General features: G+C 34.0%; 1 pseudogene; it reads left to right on the top strand.

The window, feature by feature from the left end:
- LOC149182879 (sucrose synthase 2 pseudogene) overlaps positions 1–12,590 on the top strand; it is a 50,619-nt pseudogene extending 38,029 nt beyond the window's left edge.
- The last annotated feature ends 9,208 nt before the right edge of the window (positions 12,591–21,798 follow it).

The following is a 21,798-nucleotide window of genomic DNA, read 5'->3' as shown; positions in this document are numbered from 1 at the left end:
CCCACCGGGTTTATGAATCATACTATATAGTATTTCGGGTCTGAACCCCCTATCACAATATCACTATCCATCGCGAAATCGCAATCCATCACAAAATCGCAATCGATCCTTTCCCCCCAGACCATATCGGATGGATATCATGTCGCAACTAAGTCCTTTCAGGGCTGATTCACAACTCCTTCGGCCTATGATATGCGGTATCGCAATCGTAACTGAGAACGCTAGGGGTTAATTCTCCTTAAGCAATCCTCCTTTTTTCCGATATGCGATATGCAGGGCCCAATGGCGACCTGTCATGTGGCATTCCCTTATTCGCTGAAACTATGCCATGTCATCTTCTCCCTGCTACCTGGATAAGTCAAACTCAAACTTTGACTTGATCTAACATTTTCATCTGGGCTCAAATCTGAGTGTCATTTTCACCATTAGAATCAAGATGATGAGCACTTTGATTCAATGCTAAGCTTATCCAAATTCTGCCACTTTGAGTTTTGATCCTTTTGTCATGCCACTGGTACTTTTCTGAAGATCCACCTGGATCAATCCTCCTAGATCCTCCTAGATCAATCCTCCTAGATCCTCTTGGATCCTCCTAGATCAATCCTCCCAACTAACAAAATATTTTGGTCCTCCAACACCATTAATTAATATGCAACTATTCTATACTCTGTTTGCACCACAAGTGTCCTAACAGGTCATCCTTTCTTCTCCTTCACCCTTTTCCTTCAGAGCCATAAGTGATGAGCCGACACCTACATCCCCTACAAAATTGTAGTACAATATTTTGCAAACTACATGTTTATCTCTATGACCAAAAAAATGAGTCAAGAATCCCATACTTGCCACGAGTTTATAACACATACTCTGTGGTCATGTTTACAATAAAATGGAAACAATATTCCAGCTATCAAGAAAAGGCCAAACATCATTGTTGCTTCAACAAGTGATGGAAAATACATCATCACTGCAACACATGGTTTACAAAAAATAAGTCCAAACACTATTGTTGCTTCAATAAGTGATGGAAAACACTTCATCACTTCCACAATTTAAAATGCAACACAAAATAAGGCCAAGCATCATTGTTGCTTCAACAAGTAATGGAAAACACATCATCACTTTCACAATTTAAAATGCAACACATGAAAAAAATAAGGCCATGGCATTCTACCATGTCTAGAAGAACCATATCTCACTTATCAAAGTGAATGGATCATATCCATGTGGTGTGTTTGCTGGTCGAACAAATGTTTCGATCAGTTCATGCTCAGATGCTCTTGTCCTTGCAACACTGCTCTGGATGGAGCCTCCGACATGTGGCTCTCTGATGACCACCTCTGTCGCAATGACTACAATGAGCGTTCACCTTCAAAATCTTCTCAATCTTCTTCTTCTTTTCTTGTTGTTTAGAGGGTCTTCTACACCTCACCTTTTTCCATGTTGTCATTCCTTTCCAACACTCAGCAAACAAATGGTTATGCAATCCACAAAAATTGCAAATCCTTCTATGCCATGATCTACATCCATATTAACAATGCGATTGAAATGAACATCAGAATACCAATACTGGTTATACCTTTCTTATTGGTCTATGGTATGATCATGATAACAAGAGCTTGCCTTGGGTCTTTCTTCGTAGTGCATGATGCTGCCATAGGTTGATGGTGATGTATTACCATCATCCTCTTTCCTCGATTGTTTTAACAATTCCATGGAAGCTTCTGACATCTTTGAGAATTCTCCTTTGGTGCACCCAAACCTTGCAAATTGAGGTCTTTGCTTAACCTCCAATGGATGAGTTATGCCTTGGTTATGAACACCAAGTCCTTCTTCTTCCTTGTACCTCATCCTGGTAAGGAGTCCCATGTTTGTCCCTGTGATTGGTATCTCCACATTTCCAACAAAAATTATACTATGTGAAGACAAAACTGGAGGGAAATCAACATCTTTTACCTCCATTGTTGAGTTGGAAAGAATTGAGGAGTGCTTCTCCTCATCTGTCATTGGTGGTTCACTAGATATAATAGGTCATTTCTCAAATTCCCTCCTGACATACCCAAGTCTTGTTCGATAGGGTAATTCTTCTATTTTGATGGGATTGACAATTCCTTGGCCATTAATGCCCAAGCCTTTTCCTTCAACAGTTTGGAGCCAATTCTTGTGGTATGATTTTCAAAAGCAGCGAAGTCATAATTGGGAAATGTAAATGAAGTCGTAGAGTTACTTTTTACCTCATGGCAATCATGCTGCAACTTTTCCACGAGCTCATCCTTATCTTGCAGCTAGCATAACAACCTTTTTTTCTCATCTTTCGCTTTCTGTAGAAGCATCCTTAATCCAATGAGCTCCAATTGAAGACTCTGTTCATTATGCTTCAATTCTACTAGGGCTTCATCTGTGGTTCGTAGCTGAAGCTACAATCGCTACCTCTCCTCATTCTCTTTTTGTAGGAGCTTTCTTAATTCAGCGTTCTCCTCTTAAAGCCTCTGGTTAATTTCCTCATTCAAGGAAGGTGACGAATAGAATGCTCAACCACCAAAAAATGTGGAGGACACATCGCTTTCGGATCTCTTCGTCTCCTCCTCTCTTCCCTCCTCATACATGCCATACATAATGTCCACCATTTTGGACATACGCGGAAAGTCTCATGCATTCCCTTGTCGCGCTCCATGGTCGAACACTTAATCAATCACACACAACTCTGCCATTCACACATAGTTTAACAACAATTGTATCTTATCTCTCCCATGAGTGTCAATACTCACCATTTATGCTTTTTTTTAAGATGCTCGTCCTTTGAAGCCTATCTCTGGTTAGCACTCTCATGCAATTCGCATCACTTAAGCCCTGCTATGATACCACTTAATCCAGGATTTTTTTTTCTTATAGATGCATTAGAATTGACATGAGTTATAGTGCTTAAAAACCATAAAAACATAAGCATGAAAAATGAAGACAAAGGTACATCATCATAGAATATCATGAACTGAGATTTGATTATGGAGTTCATCCATTTTGGACTACATCTCTGGGCCCTGCTCAATAGTGGGGAGGTATTATTTTATTAAGTGGCATGAAAAGGGAGAAGTCAAGAAGATTTCTACATAAACATCCTTATACCTCTAATATGGAATATAGCTAGAAAATGGTGAGCCCAAATCTAGAAACAAACAACACCACTGACTTCTGGGTGAAAAATAGTGCTAAAACACCTATCCAAACACCCCATTCAAATAATCGAGCGTTTTGCAACCTTCTTAGAACCTTCTAATCTCTGAGATAAGGTCCCGACCACCTACTAGGAGTAGGTGCCACTACTCTGCTCTGCAAACTTGCACTGATCTCTTTGCCCTCCCCTTTCTTCAGGTCCAAATAGTCATATATATATATGTCAATGTGGTCGAATCCTTCATAACCAGGCATTTTTCAAACAAATGACAAATTTTTCAAGTGTATTTTTCGTGAGACTGAGGATCTTGGGCCTGTATGATACAAGGCAAACAACCTCACAAAAATGGCGAAAACCCATTTTAACTGTGTGTTCATCTCAGCGACAATACTTATTGGTAGACAAATCTCAATGTTTTACATCCTCAACATAGAAAAACTATCAGAGATTAGTCCAATAGCTTGTTTTTGTTTTAACAACTAGAACCAACGAATAATATTGAGAATGTGACACTCCCCAAAACTCGACGGCTCTAACAGAGAATCAACGTTCAGTCAATTAGTAGGCAAGCCAAGTCTAGACACATGCGTCCCACAATAACCACGGATCCAACAAGAGTATTCACCGTATACCATATTGTTTCACATCTAACCTCTCCATCACACTATCATAATTGGTGTGAAACCATCATCACATTAGTCTAGTACACTGTAACATCTGTGGACTTGCCAGGTTTGTGAATCATACTATATAGTATTTCAGGTCCGAGCCCCCTTATTGCAATATCGCAATCCATCACAAAATCACAAATTGCACTTTTCCCCCAATTCGTATTGCAAGCACCATACTTTACTTGTGATTGTGATATGTGATGTATATCGTATCGCAACTAAGTCCTTTCGGGGCCGATTCGTAACTCCTTCGGCCTGTGATATGTGATATCGCAATTGCAATTAAGAACGCCAGGGGTTGATTCTCCTTAAGTGGTCCTCCTTTTTTCCAATATGCGATATGCAGGGCCCAATGGCAACCTACCATGTGGCATTCCCTTATTCGCTGAAACTATGCCATGTCATCTTCTCCTTGCTACCTGGACAAGTCAAAAGCAAACTTTGACTTGCTCTAACTTTGTCATCTGGACTCAGATTTGAGTGTCGTTCACACTGTTGGAATCAGGATGATGAGCCCTTTGGTCTGATGCTAAGCTTATCTAGATTATGCCACTTTGGGTTTTGAGCCTTTTGTCATGCCACTGGTACTTTTCTGAAGATCTACCTGGATCAATCCTCCTTGATCACTGGATTCTTTATCATTAGTTTATTGATATAACCTATGAATTCCTCTATTTTTATTCTTGTAGATCTGTTATTATTATAAGAAAAACCATATGAGAGCAAGTGTTATACCTTTATCTTGGTGAAAATTAATCCAAATTTATATTTGTTTGGTTTTTTTTTATCATTTTCTTTTATTCTAAAAATATTATTCTTATTATGTTAATATTGAACCCTTACATTCATTTACACTTGGGTCTCTTTCACAATTATTTTTGACTACCACTCTAGCTTATGCCTTAGGGTCTTTCAAGCGTTGAGTATAGAAGGAGCTATTATTATAAATTATAACCCAATCTAATTTGAATTTTTTTACTGAACGAGGCTCTGGTGGAGGGATATAAATGTAATTGTTTCTTATTAGAAGGATGTGGATATGAACTTAGACACTATCTAAATTGATTTTGTTTCTTGCATGGAAATAAACAAATCAAATTGAACCATTATTATTTTTCAATGGTTTCTTTATGGTGCATAATGTTTTTCTCTCCTACCGGGTTAATTTATTGAGGCCCTGTCCTACAAAGTCGATTAAAAAATTAAGGCCACCTGACTTAAATTGTGATGACTTTTATGAAAATAAAATATTGTTACTAAATTAGGAATCTTAAAGTAGGTTTAAGGCACTCTAAGAGTTTGCATACATTAAGTAGAGTTAATCAATTGAGCTCAAGGTGGAGACACTCAAGATCTTCCCTTAAATGACTCCTTGTGTAAACTGGTGCATTGTCAAATAATCACTTCTCATCTCCTATGGGTATTTTTGAATATTAAACTGGGGAATAAAAATATTTGGCAAAATCACGGTTTAGGTAATTTAAGATAGCTCTCTATATTATATTTGATTGAACAGAAAATCCATGCACATAATAAAGTAGCAACGACTTAATTTATGGGTAAATTAACCATGAGTTCAACATGTGAATATGGTTAGTGGTAACTTTGTTTTGTAGCCTTTCAGTATTCACAAATTGTGCCAATTGTATTCTCTGTGGAGTATTTATATATGATTGACTGAAGTAGAAAATAGTCTAATCTAGTCCCATAATACCCACCTCCTTGAAGAAAGAGCTTGGATAGATTGGCACATTATTTTACTCCATTCTTATACATTCAAGTGTTGTATAATGTCATTTCCCAACATCTTCTTTCCCGTTCTTTTCTAGAAGCTCAATACAAGGAGTGGTTTAAAACCATCCCTAGCTATCCCTATTAAACACTCTAGAACTTGAACGAAAAGTTTCATGTAAATACCTCTCTAGTGTTATATTTGATTAATCTCTTCATTCCTATAACATTCTACATGGAAGGAAAACTCTCTAGAACCTACATGACAAGTTTATGTAAAGACATATCTAGGGTCATGTTTATTTCAAAGAAGAGGTGTCATGGAAATAATCAAGGCCAATCTGCTAGATGATTGTTGGTCATATATCAAAAATGTTTATGCATGTGTTTGTATAATGATTTATTCCATGAGAATCCAAATTATAACAATATCCTTTCATTATAGGGATTTAGTGACACATCAGTTAGGGTGGTAGGTCATCAACTATATCAAACATTATTTAAAGGAAGAATCTACAAAATGTTTAATTACAATGTTTTTAGTTTTTAATAAATGCGTTTGTGGTCAGGATGTGTTTTCCTTCAAGCATTAAGAGAGAATGATAGAACATAAAGCTTACATGTGTACTAAATTCACTGTAGAGACTTGCATTGAAAGATATGGTTTCTCATTATTATTAGCTTTTAGGATTTTGGGCAAATGTCACCTCTCAAACTTAGTGTAAGAGAGCTGAATCCCACCATAATTCTCTAAATTATTTTCATGATATCATAATTTATTAATGTGTGTAATCCTTAGTTTGTACTCAACGATGTGGTTCTACCCTATTTAGGATTTTATCATTATGTAATCTAAGCTCATGTAACAAATATCTCTTGCGAAGAGGTATATGTGAAAAATGTTGTTGGAGAAGAACATTGAGTGCTTACAAAGAGAAATGAAAATAACAAGATTTTCATTGCATAACCTATAGTTAAACCCTCCATTGGTGAAGTTTCCCTCAATTTACCCATAAACCGAAGAGCATGTCATTATCAAACTTCTAAACATGACAAGTCATGAAAGTAATAAAGACATGACTGTCCATCTAGGAATTGGTTGTCCACCCTATTATATAGGTTATAAAACATGGAAATACACATGCAAGGGAAAAATTTGCAACAATCTTGTTTATCTTGTATGTTGTGTGCAATAAACTAGAACAAGGTAAAAACTAGAGCTTTAAGAGCTATCCTAACATTGATTGATCTGCAACATGATGGAAAAATAAGAAGTGAAATGGACACTACAAATTTCTTTAATTTACCCATGCAGCATTTAATTTATGGTTTTTTTCTAAGCATGCTATATTTTTCTTTATGCTTTCAAGGTAGCTTTGGGCACCCTTAAATTGCAATACATTAGCAACATTTCGCTTATTCTGAGCAGTGGTTGAGCATATGAGCATGACAAGAATATGAAGGGTAGATTGATGTTCAATTACATTTTGATCAAACTACAAGGATTCTACAAGAACAAGACCCAAGTTATAATGCTCGTAATATTGTGTTTAATATGACTTGTGTGTACAATTGAGACTTATTTTATGTTGAATTGATTATATAAGTTTTAAGTTGTGCTTGCTAAGGCTAGGGTCATTGCATTGAATTTCATAAAATTACGAATTATAAATTGATATCTATGTTCTAGAATGGAATCTATTGAGAATCCCTAGGTTGAATAGAAAGAGTATATAAAAGATAGGGAGAGAGACTAGGTTAATTATGGTTTTGGATCTTGATTATGTCAACAACAATAATAAGTACAAAAACTCAAGTACCCTCATAAGAGATGATACCATCCTTGCTCTAATTGTGATGGAACCTCCCTCAAGCTCGTAGGGTTGAATTGTCCAAGACATGAGTGAAATTATGCCAATGAAGATGCCTTAAGGTAATATGCCACATGGTACCATGTGGGGTCCACGTGGTACCATGTGGGGTCCACATGGATGACATGAGGCATAATTAAACAACCTTGCAAATGAAGATGAAAACCATAAGACGACATAACTTCTGACCTCGAAATTTGAATAGAGAAGCGAAATTTTTTTAGACCCCATTCTCACAACCACACAATGAGAGTCGAGTCAACCTAGTATCCACCTCCTTGGGCTTAAATGGAAATGGGGTGTGTTACATCCCACTACTTTATCTCATATCCCACACACAAGCACAAACATAGAAAGATAATGCTTTCCTCTATGGAAGGAAGATTATCTTAATAAATAAACTTAATTCAAGAACATGATCAAGCTTTCCATATCATAAACAAGACATTGGAAGGAAAACAATTTATATTCATATCAGTATAAGAAGTAGAAGGCACATTATACCTTAGTAACAATGTGATCTCCAATCCTCAACGATATCATTCCCTCGACTTATAAAGACACTAGGCTCATCCCACATCTAAGAGAAGTTATGGTGTGAATCTACTAGCATCACTAATCTATTCTCTCTTTCTCCTTTTCTTTTCCACTTGAAAGGGTCTCATTATATGTTTTTCTAAAACTTAGGAGGATGTATCTAGAAATAAGGTGGGGAAAATGGCTATAACAATGAACTTTCTGGTGGAATATCCAAAATAGTTTACAGATAATATTGGTAACAATAATACATTTTAGAAATCTATGATGACCTAAAATATGAAACTCAACATGGTGCATAGGCCCATGATTTAACATATAATTTAAGTGTTATATGAATAAATCTCCTCAATGTTAACAAAATCAATAAGAACCCAATATAATGAAATTAACTTAGTGCATAAATCCATAACTTAACATATTAGAACTTAGAGGTCAAATTAGAAATATTACATTGAATAAACCAACCTTTTTTTAGAAAAGAAAAAACCAACCATCTTTATATTAATAAAAGGTTGTTTAGATATATAAGAAATTTAAAAAAAATCACCATTTCTAGTGAGTGTCCTCAATTCACTAAATGATATCACATATCCCATAATGGAACCCGTCTCTAAAAATAATCTAAACATTAACAAGAAAAACATACAATCATTATTACATCTCAAAGAATTTGACATATAAACTAAAATGTGACAAAAAATTGAATAAACCACCTTGTATTCCTATTGATTGCTCTTACTCAATAAACTATCTATTTATATACTTTCATAGTTTATTAAACAATGAGACGGCCTATTTAATAATACATATACTTCTTATCAAACAAAATTCATTTTTTATTTAAAATTCAACCTTTAATAATTTTTTGATAGCAATCATATTCTTTTCTAAACAAATTTATATTTATATGATAACTCATCCCTTACAAGAATTTTATTTTCTGTATTCAAGCTTCTGTGATCCTTAATGAATTAAACAAAGTCTTTCGGTAGAAATCACATGAGAGAATTTTTTGGTCGGCACGTTTCAAACCAGCAAGTGTGGTTCATCATGAGGACAAGATGAAGAGTTAGAGCATGGCAAAGGGTTAAATAGAGAGAAATGTAGAGACATAATTTCAAGTAACTGTTATATTTGAACAATAATGTTTAAATTATAATATTAATTTATTAATATATTAAAAACAAATATTATTAAGTAACAACTATATTAAACGACTAGTTTTTGAAAAAAATATTTAAATAATTATATTATTTCATTAATTTATTAAAAATATTAATAGGTAATGGCTATATTAAACAGCTAGTTTTTGAAAAATAATATTTAAATTAATTTATTAAAACCAAATATTACTAGTTTTTGAAAAATAATATTTAAATAATGATATTAGTTTATTAATTTATTAAAATATTAATATGTAATGGCTATATTAAACGGCTAGTTTTTGAAAAAAATATTTAAATAATGATATTATTCATTAATTTATTAAAAATATTAATAGGTAACGGCTAGTTTTTGACAAATAATATTTAAACTATGATATTAGTTTATTAATTTATTAAAATCAAATATTAATAAGTAACCACTATATTAAACAAGTAGTTTTTAAAATAAATAAATACATAATCAAAGTCAAAATTTGATGATAAAAACGAGTGAAGACCCTAATCGAGACAAGATCATTTGATAAATAAAATAACTAAAGGAAATAAAATAAATTAAATTAAAAATAATTAATGAAAAAATAAATAAAATAAAACAAAATATACACAAGTCAATATATATATCTATATCTATATCTATATATATATATATATATATATATATATATATATATATCCAAAGAAAAATAATCAATAAATAAAACAGGGTCAACAATAAAATATGGGGCTTAGGCCCATTAAACAAATAACAAAAATACTAAAAGGAGTTAAGAATGAATAGGATGATAAAATACATAAAAAACATGAAGGATCAAGAAAATAAACTCTAACAAAGAATGAATCAACAACAAATACTATAAGAAGGATCCCAATACCTACATAGATGAAAAAAAAAACTAGGAGGACAAGACAGGGACCCAACTTCTACTAATATTCCAACCATCATCTCTATTCAAATTATTGGGTCTTTTTTCAATTTCTAGGGCCTCCCTCAATTTACGATGATGAAAATGACTAACCTTAGTAATGACTTGGGCCTCCTCAATGAAGATGTGATGCTTATATTTATTTGCATTCTCCGCCAAAGCAGAGGAGCGGGTCCTGCCATGCTTGATGTGAGCAACATGGTCATGAATCCTTTGATTAATTGAGCAACCAGTCTCACCAATGTAGGGAGTTCCACAAGAGCATGGGATAACATAAACACCCTTCATATTCTTGGGTCTACTGGGTCTTTTACATATCTAAGGGAGCTTCGTATGGTATTTAAAGGCCAAAAGGTTGAAGCCACCTTATGCTTCCTTAGGATCCTTGCAATCTTGTCAGTGGTCCCTTGGATAAAAGGAAGATGAACACCAGAAAATCGATCCTTGGTATCTTTCTTAGCACTTGGACCTTTTTCAGCTCTGAGGAAAGCCTTAGTACATTGGTGTCTACTATAACCATTATTAAAGACAACACTGAGGAGATGTGCTTTCTCTTCCTTGAGATGGTTCTCATCAGAAACTCTTAAAGCTCTAGTTGCTAAGGTGTTGAGAACAACAAGATTTTGACCTGGGAAATGATGAGAATTAGCATGAAGATATTGTTTTGTATGAGTTTTATTACGATATACCTGATGAGAGAAGGAGCCATTACATTCCTTAAGAGGAGGACATCAAGAAAGGGAAGACTACCATTACATTCAAATTCCATGGTGAGCTTTATAGAACTAGATTGATTGTTAAGACGGAAGAAAAATAATTCCAAATTTTCTTTACCATGGGACCAGATGACAAAAGTGTCATCCACAAACCTCTTCCACAAATTAGGCAGAAGACGAGAAGAGGCTAAGGCCTTTGATTCAAAATCCTCCATGAATAGATTAGCTACCATAGGGGAGAGGGGGGAACCCATGGCGACACCGCAAGTTTTCTCATAGAATTCCCCATTGAATGAAGAGAAAGTAGAAGTAAGAGAAATACCAACTAAATAAGTCGTATCAAGATCTGTGATGCACTTGATGACTTCGATGGCCTCGTTGATAGGGATATTAGTGTAGAGAGAGACCACATCGAAGCTCACAAACTTTTCATTTGGATCAAGCTTGAAACTCTTTAACTCATTGACGAATGATGTAGAGTCCTTGATGAAGTATTCTGTATGGCCAACAAGGGGCTTAAGCTTCTAGGCTAAATATTTAGTAATAAGATAAGTTGGTCCTCCTATCGTGTTGACAATGGGTCTCAGAGGAGCCCCTTCGTTATGAATCTTTGGTAGACCATAGATTCTGGGAGTAAGAGGGCATCTTTCAATAAGCTTATGACTGAAAGAGTTGACTGAGCTACTAGCCTTTATAACAAGAGCCACAATTTTGGAAATCTTCTTCAGAGGATCCTTGTTGAGTTTCCTGTAGCTACCACTATTATGGAGGTGGTCCAACATATTTCGACGGTAATCATCTTTATCAAGAATAACCACAACACCACCTTTGTTGGCTTTGAGAACAACAATATTCTTATTATCATTTAATGATTTGAGAGCATCAAACTCAGGTTTGCTGATGTTATTCTTGGGGGCTTTGCCTTTCTAAGGACAACCACATAGTCTTGACGAACGATATCTTTAGTGATGTCCGGAAAGTCTCTAATATCATATTCAATGTCACAGATGATATCGTCGACTGGGATATTTCTAGGAGAAAGAGAAAAATTTAAACCTTTCTCCAAAAGACTAAAGACAGGGGGATCAAAAGAAAATCTAGAGAGATTGACAACCCTATTACTAGAAGAGGAAATAAAATTAGAATAACCAATATTATCCAAACTTAGAGTCTTATTACCAATCCTATTATTATTACAATTATCAGAATTGAAAACAGAGTCACTAACCTCATTAATATTATTATTATTACACCGAGTGATATTATTATTATTATTATTATTATTATCCAAACATAAATTATTATTCCAATGTGAGGTGAAAATATAATCACTATTATTAGTATTACTATTAAACCAATTATTATTATTATTATTATTATTATTATTATTATTTAATTGAATATTATTTTAATAGAACCACTTCCACTATTATTGAAACCAATAGAAACCAAGAAGAATTATGAGACAACGAACCTGAGGGAATCTGACCTGGTGAATACAAGATTGTTCGAGCTTCACCTTCGATGGTAGAAGGGTGAGAAACACCGTTAACCCAAGATCGGAGAGCAACAATTTGATTAGAATTAATTCTACTTTTGAAGGACCATGAAAGCAACTAGACGCATTAGGTTGCAAGATGAATTTCTCCGAGAGCTTACTAAACTTCTTTAACTACTTTACTTTCCATATTTCTTCCAGATGAGAAGATTTCAGAGCTAAGCATACTTCGATCCTTGACAAAAGGGGAGCAGAGATCCGATTTGAAAGTTCCAAATGGAGAGACAACCAATTACGAGAAATGAAATCCAAAACTTTTCTCACCCTACCAATATCCAAACGAACCAATGCCATGCTAGCATTAAGAAAAATACGATAGCCACTAGAATTTTATTTTTAATTCTTATTTTCCATATAATTTTATAAATATCCATATACTTTTAAACTCATTTTATATACCAAAACAACCATGTAAAGTAAATGGCTGGTAAATATCAATAGGCATCAATACTTCATTATACATCTCACAATGCTAAAATTTAAAAAGTCATAAAATGTAACTAAATTACAACTTTATTATATATATATATATATCTATATATATATATATATATATATATATATATATATATATATATAGATAAAGTCTAAGTAAGGATGTGTATTTTTTTAAAACATTTAAATTTAAATAATGTAGGGTATGTATTTTTTATAGATTGTAATAAGCAATGGCTACACAAAGGTGGATTCTTTGTCCTACAAACAAGGAAATTCCATTTAAGTTTAGCTTTGTGGTGACCTTAAATCTTAGGGGACACTCTCCTATGTTTTATAAACAAGGAAATATTGCACAAATTTAGCTTAGCGGTGACCTTAAATTCAAATTCTAGGTGGGCAACAAAGTTTGGTTACATTTATAGAAGGAGTGCCTCACTGGGTCCCAACATAAGCTTTGCCTGCTATGATATGGGTCATACACCATGACGAAGGTTATAGGGGCAATTCGTTTAAGCTCAATATTACACTCTTCCTTGGTCTGCACCCAGTATTCAATGTGGACCAATTGCAACGATACTTTCCTCCATTGTTGGACACATCCGACGTTATTGAGCAGCTGAGAGCAACAAATCTCAACCTAAGTTGCATCAAGAAAGCCACAAATGATAGGATCATGTACACACATATTAATAATACTCACCAATAGAGGATACATCTATATAGAGTTGTCAAAGTAGGCCAACTCCTTCACAAGGGCAAGTGGTTCACTAGGGACCAGGTTCAACAAAAATTTCCTCACCTCATGGAGGCTTTGCACGCAATGGGGACCATTGATTCCTAAGGGGGGAGGACTTATCTAGGTGGATATTGGTAGCCACCCACTTATTCCACCTAGACCTCTAGTTGATTCTGTCTCTTTCCTTGATTATAACAACATTTACTATTTTTAGAAGTTTTTCACGTCATGAATTTTTGGAGTTGTTTTATATACGAGGTTTTTCTGAGGTCCACAGTAGGCCCATAGCCATAGGAAAGGGCCTATGGTAAATCATGTAGTACTTAAATAGATCATTCCGATGAGGTATCGTATGTGCCAAACTCACATCATATGACCAAGTTACAACCCGGGAAGTTGGTTGCCCAATGAGGCCCACACACTCTTGGTGTTTCATCTCCTCGGGTTAGTGTTTTGGTTGTTTATGTTTTTACTTTGGTTTTCAATAATAAAAGGTCCCTTGAGCCTCACTGTAGGACAGTTCAAAGGCAAGTAGCTGCTACATCTCTTCTCAGAGATAGGCTACCATCCCTTGAGATAGTTTATTTCCATTCTGTATGTAAGCATATTTAAGTTAGTTGATATTAATCAACTAAAGTTTTATTTCTGCTGCATCTCTTTGTTTATGTTTATATCTGTATTTTATTGCAATCTTGCATAAGTGTGGATCATAATGGAATGGTGTCACACATGTACTGTTGGGGGCTTCCCACCCACAATCACCTAGGTAAGAGCCCTGGACGATAAGATACTGTGGTTACCATGTCGCAATCAAATGACCACTTGGACATATGTGATCAAAATCATAGTGTAAGTAAGATAAATAAGCCTAAAACCTCCCAAGATATTTCTCAAAATGAGTTTTAAGCCTCTCAAAGGTATCCCCTTGTAATGTTCACAATTCAACGAACACCAATAACATGAGAGTGTGGATGTCACTCCACAGGTTCCCAATGCACTCGTTTTCTTAAATCCTATGTAAAAGGATCTTTCTAGAAAGAATGAGATGTGTAAATGGATTTACATTCACTATTAGAGGTAGTTTCAATTTCATAGCCTTGAAGATTGTCCTCTCTAATTCCTACTCCAAGGATCTACAACCCTAGGCTAATGTTGGTATGCTATAACTATAAATGTCTAGTCAAATGTATTAATGATTTATTTTAGGTTGTTTATTACTTAGGTGTACAAAGTGTAATTGATATGGTGTGAAAAGTGACGCAACACCAATCCAAAAATGTAACTATATTAAAACTGCAGTTCCATTTCCAATTTGATGAAAACTAGTTAAGGAAAGGTCAAGAATGTCTTCCTTTTTCCAAGTTACAAACAAATCTCACATTCACTCTTAATAAAACAATTTGCTCCAAATTCAGAAAAAGAACTGATCCACTAAACAAAGTAAACACAAAAATAAATGATCTTAACCAATGTCAATGCAAGAGCACTAGCAAGCATTCAAAAACTTGAAACTAAGGCATTCCAAACAAAACAAATGAACTTTGGCTTATCACACATGGACAAACAAAAAATATCACATTGAAAAAAAGTTTCAATTTGCATATTAATACAGGAAACCAATAAGAACAAACCTACAACAACCTACATGGTAAAACAATCCAAACCCTAGATAAAGAAAAAAATACTTGAGAGGCCACATAATTCATATTTCTTCATGATACAAACAAGCAAATATATCACAAATAATCATTAGACCACCTAGATTAGGTTCACAATATCATAAAAAAAATTAAACATCAACCACTACTAGAAGCAATCAATCTGAGCATGCAACCTTGGTACAATAAACCAAAGTTGCAACAAGATATGAAAAATCACAAATAAAAAGGCCAAATGAACCAAATATGAATCTAATATCACTAGACACAAGTAGGAGATGAAAATCTAAAGCACTCCTAGTAGAGCTTGTAGAAAACCCTATCAAAAAATTAATCAATGAGGAGCCATCACTCCTAAATTGTCACACACTGAATACTTAGTCACTACAAGGATCAATCATAGGGAGTGACTAGCTACAAAAATTGCTCGGTAAACCACTTATAGAGAGTGAATTTCCCTCAGGGCTAAGATTTGAAAAATAAAATGAATCATATCTAACCAAACTGAATAAAATTAAGAATGTAATAGTCTTAGATAAAGTTGAAAATAAAATATAAAGACTCAACAATAGGTAAAAATTGAAAATCAATACCAAGGAAATAGAAATCAAGATACTAGGGAACTATCCCTAGTATGGTTGATAGTTCTATTAGCTCAAGTTTTACTCAAAAAGTAAGGGGATATTTATGCATATATCTTGCCTGTAGGTCTGTCAGATAGTGTGTGAATATTCAAACTCAATGCCAAGTAATTATACTACCACTATCCACATATGAAAAAGATACAAACACGGAAAGGGTTTGTACATTAAGCCTCCTACATTGGTGTATATTGTGCAGATCATTGGTTGTTGAAGGTCCTACACCTAACTTGAAATATCGCTCCCATTTGAAAACCCATAGATACTTCTCCATATAATTATTGTGAGTAAAAAGAAGATAGATGAGATCATGGGACACATATTCTATAGTTGAGGAAGGTAAACTTCTTGGGGTTTCCTTTTTGTTTTTTTCGCAACCATGGAGGTTGACAAGTAGTAAGTAGGGGATTCATCTATTTAAGTTTCCAACAAGGATGTAAGGTCAAGGAGACACACACACACCTTTACTACATCATGCAAGAAAAACATAAAATAAAAATACAATATATATAGTGACATGACCATCCACAGAGTAATTCATTAGTGGATAGAAGCATGTTGGGGTGACATGGCCACCTACTGAAACAAAATGATCACAAAAACAATAAAATCTAAATCTAAATCCAGGGAGGTAGGTGCCATTAATTTGTTAGCTAGGAGATTCTGGCCGAGGCAAGTAAAAAACCAACCTGAATAGGACAAAAGAGGAGGAGATAAGAGGGACATGAGAAGGGATACATAGGGGGAAGGTGTTTTGGGGGGACAAGAAAAATCAATCATGCGACAAAGAGTGAGACAGGGGAAAAGTCGGGGTGCATAAAGTTTGAAGAGTAGGCCACACTATCGTAATGGAGGGAGACAATACCATCTATCATTCCTAAGGGACAGAAAACCCAAGTGGAATTTAAGGTAGCCAATCCCATCTAGCAAAATTGGTTAAATCCTTAGAGTAGACCTCCTCAAGCTCTGGAATATGGCTCAGGGGTGATTGGGCTACATGAAATATCATAGTGTAGCCTAGTCTAAGGTTGGGTGGAGAAGGTTAGTCCCAAACTTAGTTGTAGTCTATATTTATGATAATTATTTACCCCTTTTGACTTGTGCCATGAACTGTTGAGAATTTATTGTACTATCTACTTAATGTTTAGAATATTTATATGCAGATGCTTTTCACTAAGTCTTCATAGTTTTCATACTATGGATAGAAGAGCAATGACTTCCCTAACATAAGAATTAAGATATGAATGCTTGAATTCATGTTGTTCTTTACTTTATGTTAATGGATTTTAACTTACAGGTTCCTTGAGGTGCACATCAGACCTGGCCCTATAAGTGTTTGCACTAGCTTCCATAAATACTATACCCAAGGAAGAGGGTATATTTAACTTTTCATTTCTTCTTTCCTAATCTCTGTCAGGATCCGAGACAGGGCTATTATATTGGTAACTCATTGGTAAAGGCCATATTTGAGGTGCTTGACCTCATGTCACTATAAGGACACAACAAGATAGTGGTTAAATGTGGTGGTTCTTGTTATATTGAACACTTTGAAGAATCCAAGAAATTCATTCATGTGTGGGTTGTGGTGTTCTGGTACGAATAAATTGTTCTGTTTATTTAAGTTTGGATTGTTGAGGATCACCATTAGACTACCTTCTTGGTACTATTTGAGGTGTATTATCTTCAAATAGTTTTAAGTCATAGGTTTCTAGTCTTTATTATTTTCACTTCGGGTTGGGATTTTTAGAGCTTCAAAATTTATAGCTTTATGGGATTCCTTATCATTAGTTTATTGATATAGCCTATTAAATTCCTGTAGGTTTTATTCATATGGGCTTGTTATTACTATAAGGAAAACCATGCTAGCTCAAGTGTTCTACCTTTATCTTTGTCAAAATGAAATCCAAATTTATATTCATTTCGTTTTCTCTTTATCATTTTCTTTTATTTTGAAAATATTATTCTTATTATGTTAATATTGAACCCTTACAATCATTTGTAGTTGGGTCTCTTTCACAACTATTTTTTACTTCCACTCTAGCTTATGACCGTAGGGTCTTTTAAGGGTTGAGTATAGGAGGAGATATTATCTATAAATTACAACCCAATCTAATTTTGAATTTTTTTTTACTACATGAGGCTCTCTTGGAGGGATACAAATGGAATTTTATTCTATTAGAAGGATGTGGATATGAACATTGACACTATATGAATTGATTTCCTTTCATGGATGAAAATAAACCAATCAAATTGAACCATTCTATTTTTTGAATGGTTTCTTTACGGTGGATAATTCATTTCTCTCCTACTTGGTTAATTTCTTGAAGACCTGTCCTAGAAAGTCGATAAATAAATTTAAGGCCACCTCACTTAAATTTTTATGGTTGTTATGAAAATAAAATATTGTTACTAAATTAGGACTCTTAATGTAGGTTTGAGGCACTCTAAAAGCTTGCATAAATTAGGTGGAGTTGATCAATTGAGCTCAAGGTGGAGACACCCGATATATTTCCTTAAATGACTCCTTGTGCAAACTGGTGCATTGTCAAATAATCATTTCGCATATCCTATGGGTATTTTTGAATATTAAACTGGGGAATATAAATATTTTCGAGAATCATGGTTTAGGTCATTTCAAACAACTCTCTATATTAAAATTTGGTTGAACAGAAAATCAACTCACATAATAAAGTAGAAAAGACTTAATTTATGGGTAAATAAACGATGAGTTCAACATGTGAGTATGGTTAGTTGTAAATATGGTGTGAAGCCTTTCAATATTCACAAATTGTGCAAATTTGGAATTTCTGTGGAGTATTTATGTATGATTGAATAAAGTAGAAAATAGTCTACTCTGGTCCCATAATACCTAACTCCTTGAAGATAGACCTTGGATAGATTGGGACATACATTTACTCCATTCTTATATTTTCCTCTGTTGTATAATGACGTTTCCCAAAATATTCTTCCTCCCTCTTTTCCTGAGGCTCAATACAAGGAGTGGTCTAAAACCATCCTTGACTATCCCTATTAAATACTCTAGAACTTGAAAGGAAGTTTTATGCAAAGACCTATCTAGGGTCATCTTTGATTAATATATTCATTCCCAAAATGCTTTACATGGAAGGAAAACTATCTAGAACCTGAAATACAAGTTTATGTAAATTAATATCTAGGGAGATGTTTATTTGAAAGAAGAGGTGTCATGTAAATAATCCAGGCCAGTCTACTAGATAAATTACTAGCCATACATAAAAAAAGGGTCTGTGTTCATGTTCCTATAATTATTTATTTCATGAGAATCCAAATTATAACAATCTCCTGTCGTTATAGGGTTTTAGTGCTTCATGAGTTAGGGTGGCAGGTCGTCAACTAGATCAAACACTATTTAAAAGAAGCATCTAGAAAATGTTTAATTACATTTAGTTTTTAATAAATGTGTTTGTGGTCAAGATGTGTTTGCTTTTACAGCCTTGTGTTTTCTTTCCAGCCTTAAGACAGAGTGATAGAATATATAGCTTACATGTGTAATAAGTTCACTGTAGAGAATTTCATTGAAAGCTAATATTTCCAATTACTATTAGCTTTTAGGATTTTGGGAAAATATCACCTCTTAAACTCTATGTAAGAGAGGTGAATCCCAATGTAATTCTCCAAAGTATTTTCATGATATAATAATGTATTAATGTGTGTAATCCTTGGTCTATACTCAGTGATGTGGATCTACCCTATTTAGCATTTGATCATTGTGTAATCTAAGCTCATGTAAAAAATATCTCTTGCCAAGAGGTAGATGTGCAAAAGTTGTTCAAAAAAACATTGATTGCTTACAAAGAGCAATGCAAATAACAAGATTTTCATTACACAACCTAGAGTTAAACCCTCCATTGGTGAAGTTGTCCTCAATTTACCCATAAAACCAAGAGCATGCCATTATCGCACTTCTAAATATGGCTACTCATGAAATGAATACAGATGTGACTGTCCATCTAGGAATTGTTTTTCCACCCTGTTATATAGGTGATAAAACATGGAAATATGTAGGGAGGGGAAAATTCTAAAACAATCTTGTTTAACCTATATGTTGTCTGCAATAAATGAGAACAAGGTAAAAACTGGAGCTTTAAGAGCTATCCTGACATTGATTGATCTACTACATGATGGAAAAATAAGAAGGAAAATAGATAATACAAATTTCTTTAATTTACCCATGTAGCATTTAATTTATGTTTTTCCTTGTAAGCATGCTATATTTTGCTTTATGCTTTCAAGGTAGCTTTGGGCACCCTTAAATTGCAATAAATTAGCATCATTCCTCTTATTGTGAGCAGTGACTGAGCATATGAGCATGACAAGAATATGAAGGGTATATTGATGTCCAATTACATTCTAATAAAATTACAAGGATTCTACAAGAACACGACCCAAGTTATGATGCTCACAATATTGTGTTTAATATGACTTGTGTGTACAATTGATACTTATTTGATGTTGAATTTCTTATATAAGTTTTAGGTTGTTCTTTCTATGCTATTTCTAAGACTAGGGTCACTGCATTGAATTTCATAAAATTATGAATTATAAATTCATAACTATGTTCTAGAATGGAATCTATTGAGAATCCATAGGTTGAAGAGAATGAGTATCTAAAAGAGAGGGAGAGACACTAGGTTAATTAGGGTTTTGGATCTTGATTATGTGAACAACAATAATAAGTACAGAAATTCAAGTACCCTCATAAAAGATGATACCATCCTTGCTCTCATTGTGATGGAACCTCCCTCAAGCTCGTAGTGTTGAATTGTCCAAGACATGAATGAAATTATTCCAATGAAGATGCCCTTAGGTGATATGCCATGTGGCACCATGTGGGGTCCATGTGGATGTCGTGAGGCCTGGTTAAACAACCTTGCAAAATGAAGATGAAAACCCTAGGATGACATAACTTTTGACCTCAAACTTTGAATAGAGAAGTGAAAAGTTTTTAGACCCCATTCTCATAACCACACAATGAGAGTCGATTCAACCTAGTATCCACCTCCTTGGGCTTAAATGGAAAGGTGGTGTGTTACATCCCACTACTTTATCTGATATCCTAGACACAAGTACAAACATACAAAGATAATGCTTTCCTCTGTGGAAGGAAGAATATCTTAATAAATAAACTTAATTCAAAAACATGATCAAGCTTTCCATATCATAAAAAAGATATTGGAAGGAAAACAATTTATATTCATATTAGTGTAAGAAGTACAAGATGCAATATACCTTAGTATAAATGCGATCTCATCTCCAATCCTCAACGCTATCATTCCCTTGACTTATAAGAAAACTAGGCTCATCCCACATGTAAGATAAGTTATGGCATGATTATACCAACATCATTGATCTATTCTCTCTTTCTCCTTTACCTTTCCACTTGAAAGGGTCTCATTATATGCTTTTATGAAACTGAGGAGGATGTATCTAGACATAAGGTGGGGAAAGGGCTATAACAATGAACTGTCTAGTGTAATATCCAAAATAGTTTATAGATCAAATATTGGTAACAATAATACATTTTAGAAATCTATGATGACCTAAAATACGAAACTCGACATGGTTCATAGGCCCGTGATTTAACATGTAATTTAAGTGTTATATGAATAAATATCCTCAATAATGAAAAAACCAATAATAACCCAATATAATGAAATTAACTTAGTGCATAAACCCATGACTTAACATATTATAACTCAGAAGTCAAAATAAAAATATTACATTGAGTAAACCACCTTTTTTTCTTAGGAAAAGAAAAAACCAAGAATCTTTATATTAATAAAAGGTTGTTTACATATATCAGATTTTTCAAAAAAATTATTGTTTCTTGTGAGTATCCTGAATTCACTAAATGATATCACATATTATAGAATGTAATCTGTCTCTAAAAAGAATCTAAACATTAACAAAAAAAAACATATAATAATCACTACATCTGAAA

This window comes from Pinus tabuliformis, chromosome 3_2, assembly GCF_031772625.1.
Source record: "Pinus tabuliformis cultivar Carrire ecotype Pingquan chromosome 3_2, CPIR1, whole genome shotgun sequence".
Lineage (NCBI taxonomy): Eukaryota > Viridiplantae > Streptophyta > Pinopsida > Pinales > Pinaceae > Pinus > Pinus tabuliformis.
Note: the sequence above shows the minus strand (reverse complement) of the source record. Positions and strands in the feature narration are given on the sequence as shown.